Consider the following 6472-nt stretch of genomic DNA (forward strand, 5'->3'; position numbering starts at 1 on the left):
AAAGGCAAAATTTTGTAGGATTGTGATGAGATCACAAGACTTGAAATAATCAATCTTTCAAAATTATGTGCAATTATCATAAGAACTATAGATATGGTCTTTGGGAATTTTGTGTAGTCTTCACAAAATTTTGGAAAAGTTGATCTTTGCAAAGTACACAATGAACCCAATCATATTCAAATCTTTATAAAAAAAAGTTAGGAACTTTTCAATATGAACACAGGCTTGATGAAGAACAATATTTTGAAAGACTACAATGGGATTATAAAACTTGAAAATATGATCTATTGGGTGACTTCACACTCTTTGTAATGATGCAAAGAATGATTTTTTAGGACACTTGCAGTATGAAAAAAATGGGCTTGTAAAAGGATAAAATTTGTTTGCATACTTTGGAGGTTAGTGCAAGCTTTGGGATGATTATTCTTTTTGGAAAAATGCATAATGGTGCAAGAGTTCCCAAAATGGACCATTTGGATAGGTGCACAAATTTGTGAGTTTTGAAACAATGAATTCCCTAAAATTTGCACAAGCTAGCCTCTATTTACCTTTTTCAAATATTGATGACTATAAAATATTAAGAAAGATACAAAAGTTTTTTATACTTGAAAAATACTAGGAATGTTCTTCAACAATCATCCATAAACACTGCAATAATATTGATCTATAAGGTGCTTAGATGAGGCTAAAGGATCAAAATTCCCATATGAACAAAGAAACTTATTTCCATGAACAGAACTTTCGAGAAATTCACAAGGATTTATGTAAGAAAAAAACGTATTGGTTAAGGTAGAAAAATCTCAATATAACAAAATCCCTCCCAATCATAAGAAAAAAAATCATTGCACTTACCACAAAAGCAAGTCAAACTCAAAGCATCAAAAATAAGGATGGGTCCTTAAGCTCCGTGAGTTGGGGAAGCTGTTGCAGATTCAACGAAACTAAACTTTCATAGAACAATGCCACTCCAACTTTCTTATTTTGAAACAACATTTTGTGATAAGATATCATTTTTGATAAAGCAATTCATTTCATGATACTGAACTTGCTAAATTTGTTTCCAAAAATTCCTTGGCATTGAAATTGGCTTTGATATCATTTTGTAAATATCCATATCCTATTTATAAGAGTTAAAGTATAATTTGAGTTGCAAATATAAAGTAATTTTTCTATAATTTCTTATTTGTTTACTTGTTTGTATACTATTCATGAAGATGTTAGATACCAAAAAACTTGAAAGTATTATAGGAGATTGTGCTTTTTGACTCATTCCATTGAATATTTAATGTAAAATCATATAAGACATAACTAAAACATCTTAGGATAGAATCGACTTTTTGCAACAAATTTCTCCTAATATATAAATGGAGAAAAAAACTTTATCTAGTATAAAAATCCGTAATAAAAATAACTATAACTTATTACTAATAACTAGAATAACTACCCATATTTGTAATCTAATAAATTAACTACAATAACTTCCATCTATAATTGAATTTAAGATTTCCAAAAACTTAAACGAAATTTCCTACAACAATAATGTTGATTTAGAATAAATTTATGTTAACTATAAACATGGAGTTTAAAAAAATCATATGCAATGTTGATTAAAATAACTTTATTCTAACTATAAACATTGAGTTTAAAAAATTCATAAACACATTTACAACCGATTATTTATACATCATTTTGAACCAAAAAAAAATACTAATTTACAAAAGGCATAATACACGTGAAAACCATGAGTAAAAATTATTTATTTCACAACTATAATATCTACCAAGGAAACCATCCCGAAGCCTAACTATAAAACAGAAAAGATGAACATTGTCCCCAAATCTCCACCTTAACTTCAATTCAATGCACGGTTACAAACCTCCACTCCCATTATACATCCATTATCCAACATTTACATATACACTCAATCTCAAAAATGAACAATTCATTTAGCCAATGTACAAATCATGAAAATTATAAAAGATGCCCACAAAGGCAAGAAAAGCTATTGGGTATAACGCATTTCCCAAGAGTTATAATGGACAACAGACAAACCATAAAGACGTTATTTAACCAAACATATTTAGCATTTATGAAATAAATGAAAACCATTTTTGGGCCTAAAAACTAAACGAAATTTGGTCTAGCGCTTTTGATGGGTCAAGCAGTAGGTGATGCAACTTATGTGTTAATGGTGTAGGGTTTCAAAAAGATTGATGACCATATAACTCGTGGTTGACTTATGTTGTGCTGCTATGAGGGTTTGTGGCGTTTCTGGTATTGATTCGCGTTAATGTTTATATATATAATTAATATTTTAATGTGTGGTATATAATATAGGTGTAATTTAGTTTATAAATGAAATGATTTTTTTCACGATAATTTTTTGATTAATTTTTAATCAAAATTTGATAGAGAATTTAAAAATTTTGAGCTTAAATTATTTAATCTATATAATTAGAGTGCTTTATAAATTTTTCAAAATACTCAATTTATTTATAGATTTAAAAATATATTTTAAACAACAAAAATCTTACCATATTTTAATGAATTCCAGTAAAATAATTATTTCATCTATAAATTAAATATCATAATAATTTAAATTTATATATTTTTATATTCTTATTTTACTATTTTCTAAATATTTAGATTGAACTTTTTATGGTTAGAAAAGGAGATATTAGGTTAATTTAGCGTTACTCGAATGCAATGAGAGAAATCAATCAATCAATAAAATGTTATAATATAATAAATTAATAAGTAATATTAAATAAAATTAATAAATATTAAAATAAAAAAATAAATGAAATATAGAACCAAAAACTCGATTATGGAAGTGTCTTCTTCAGATGTCGATCCTGCTTTGAGACAGGCCATCTAGCCAAAAATTTCCCAAAAGCCTCCCAGGAAAATTCTATTCGAAAAAACCACCACAGATCTACATGGTGGGAAGAAGCACAAAAAGAACACTACACTGTCATCAAAGAAGAATACTCTAGAGAAAACTCTGAATCACAAGAAATCGCGCAAGAAAGAAACAACTCTCAAGACAAGCAGGGAGAAAGCCCTACCCAACAAATCAACAGTTATGAGGATTCAAATACCGCACAAAATAAATCTTCATTTAACAGCAAAGCATATCTCCTAGACCAAACTTCTTCTTTGACTATCTTCAAAAGGACTAACGCAATCACAAGAAATCGGGCAAGAAAGAAACAACTCTCAAGACAAGCAAGGAGAAAGCCCCGCCCAACAAATCAACAGTTATGAGGATTCAAATACCTCACAAAATAAATCTTCATTTAACAGCAAAGCATATCTCCTAGACCAAACTTCTTCTCTGACTATCTTCAAAACGACTAACACAATAGATCGCGAAGCTAAGACACCAATGTCCCAAGAACCAGAAGAGATGAAGGAGATGCAAGATAAAGGAAGTTGAAAGGCCGTAGAGAAAAAAAAGAAACTACAGCACCAATCTGGCCGAGAAAGACGAGGAGCCGGATAATTAAAAACTAAGAAAATTATAAGTCCAATAGACCAATTTGGTCTCAGTGGAGGTTAACCGCCACCATCATCATCTACTATAAATATACTATTAAACTAAAAAAATGATTACTAATATAACCTAATCACATATATAAATATGTATTATTAATATAACCTAATCATATATATAAATATGTATTATTATTTGTATAATTATATAAATATACTATTAAATTAAGATGACTACTAATATAACCTAATTATATATATAAATATGTATTATTATTTGTATAATTATATAAGTAAAAATAGAAAATAAAATAAAATAGATTTTGACCATATAATAGTAGAATGGTTAAAAAAATAATATAATTAATAAACAAAAGAAAAGGTTAACACAACTATAATGGAGAACTACTATATTATTTTAATTAAAAAATATAAATTATTAAAATAAATTAAGATCAAATAGTATTAATTAAACAAATTAATAATTAATACTAAATAATATTAATTAAATAATTAAAAAAATTAAAAGAAAAATAAATAAATATAATATAATACTAAAAGAGAAAATGAATCATATAACTTAATTATATATAAATATTTTTTCTATCATTTATTAAGCGGGTTTAATGGTTAAGAGTATGTGTTTCATGTTAAGAGGTTATAAGTTCAAAACTAAAAGGGGGTAGAGTATGTATGCTTTCATAGACTTACAATCAAACCGTTGCATGGAGGTGGGTCCCTTGTCCCACAAACAAGGAGTCTCATACACCAATTTGGTGTTAACTTCGCTGTGACCTTAAAATTGGATAATAATATATATATATTAAAATAAAATCATTATAAATAATAAAAATATAAATCTATTGTTCAACAAACTAAGGATTTTATACACCAATTTAGTGGACGTAACTTTAAAATTAAATAATAATAATATATATATTAAAAAAAATCATTATAAATAATAAAAACTAATAAAATAGACATTGGCCATCTATCATATACATATATATATATTACAAAATCATTATAAATAACAAAAACTAATAAAATGGACTTTCACCATTGTCATAAAATAGTTCAAAAACAAAAAAATATATATATAATCAATAAAGTTTTAATAGGACCCTAGTATATTATAGTATATATAAATTCTAAAATAATAATAATAATAGATGGAAAGGATCTGCCATATATGTGAGAATAGGAACATCGAGGAAGAAAACCACTTTCTCTTAGAGTGCCCCACATACGACCACATTAGATCTCAGTTTCACAATCTTTGTTACAACACTGACCTTCCTAGCCTTTTACAATGTCAAAATTATAGTGAGCTCGGGAGGCTTCTCTCCAAGCGTTTGAGCATAAGAATAGAATCCTAAATCAAAATAAATAATTTGTTCCTTTAGGTCCGATAGACCAATGTTTGGTCTCAAGGGATGTTAACCATCATGATCATCAACAATAGATATATAAATTAACATGATTATCTATAAGTATAATATAAACTTATTTAAAAATATAAGAAAACAAGTGATAATGAGATTTATAAATTATTAATCGTAATTTTCAATTTGGTTGTGGATTAAATTAGTATATACAATAAATTAATTGTTGATTTGTTGTTTTTATGGATGTTTATTGAAAAATGTATTTTTTTTTGGAATTAGTTAATTAATTATTGGTAATATTCAATATTGAGTAGTAAATTAAATAAATACTATATTGTAAGTCAATAAATAATTGATTTGTTATCTATATCACATTATTTTTATCTTAAAGTTAACAAGTTACTCATTGGTTTATTACATGATATTTACTATTGAGAGCATAGTCTAAATGAAATGGCTTTTTCACCATAATCAGATAATACAAATTTAAGCAAGATTATGATTTTTTGTTATTTAAAATACAATTTTAAATACATAAATAGATTCAGGGCTTTTTCACCATAATCAAGGAATACAATCTCAAGCAAGATTGTAATTTTTGATTATTTAAAATGTAATTTTAAATACATAAATAAATTCAGTACCGTAAAAAACCCCGAGAACACTCGAATTCTACTACAGATTAAACACCTTAAATGTTTTTAGATTTTTACAGGATTTTGATTAAAATTAACTAATAAAAATACTATAAAAAAATTCAATTCTTCTTAAAAAAAAATTAGACTTCGCTCATATTAAGCATAATACTCTAAACCAATAAATCAATAATTAACTTCTTATTTTTATCTTTTAATAAATAAAATACCAACTCTTTATCAACTATATCAAACATATGTGATGTAGGGCTAAACGCCTTATGATCTGTTTTTTATTATTTTGAATGATGCACAACATTTGATAATGCTCCCAATATACATATAGACTGGTTTTTATTAATAAAATATCAACGTTTTTTCAACATGATGGCACGTTCGTATACGCGTTCACGTCTGCATAAAATAACCATAACCTGGGCCGACGTGGGCACAACATTCAATTAAAGGAAAGCTGGTATCACAAGTATTTTTCAGGTCGTCAGGCTATATGTCTCACAAATTTTCAAGTCTCGGAGATATGGAATGTTACATAATTTTAATATAATTATGACCGCTGAAATCTAAAATTGGTTGTACATCTATTATTTTTATTTTTATTTTTATTTTTATAACAGGTGCAGCATCGTGCCGTGTTATGTTATTTGGAATCTACAATATTTATTTATGGAGTTGTTTTTAGTGTGATTTTTTGGACTTTCATTGCCGTAATTTAGTGGAAAAAATTGAGGTGAAATCTTGATTTGTGTTATTTAGACTAGTTTTTTTACTCTATATATGGATTTAACACCCTGGAAAACCCATAGGGCATTATGCACAGGATTACCAATCAAATTTGTGATTTCAATAAATTCCTGCCATATTTTAGAGAAATTTGACCGGAAAAACCCACCTTAAAAACTTCCAAAAAATCGTACTAAAGACAACTCCTTTATT

This window comes from Pinus tabuliformis, chromosome 5_1, assembly GCF_031772625.1.
Source record: "Pinus tabuliformis cultivar Carrire ecotype Pingquan chromosome 5_1, CPIR1, whole genome shotgun sequence".
NCBI lineage: Eukaryota > Viridiplantae > Streptophyta > Pinopsida > Pinales > Pinaceae > Pinus > Pinus tabuliformis.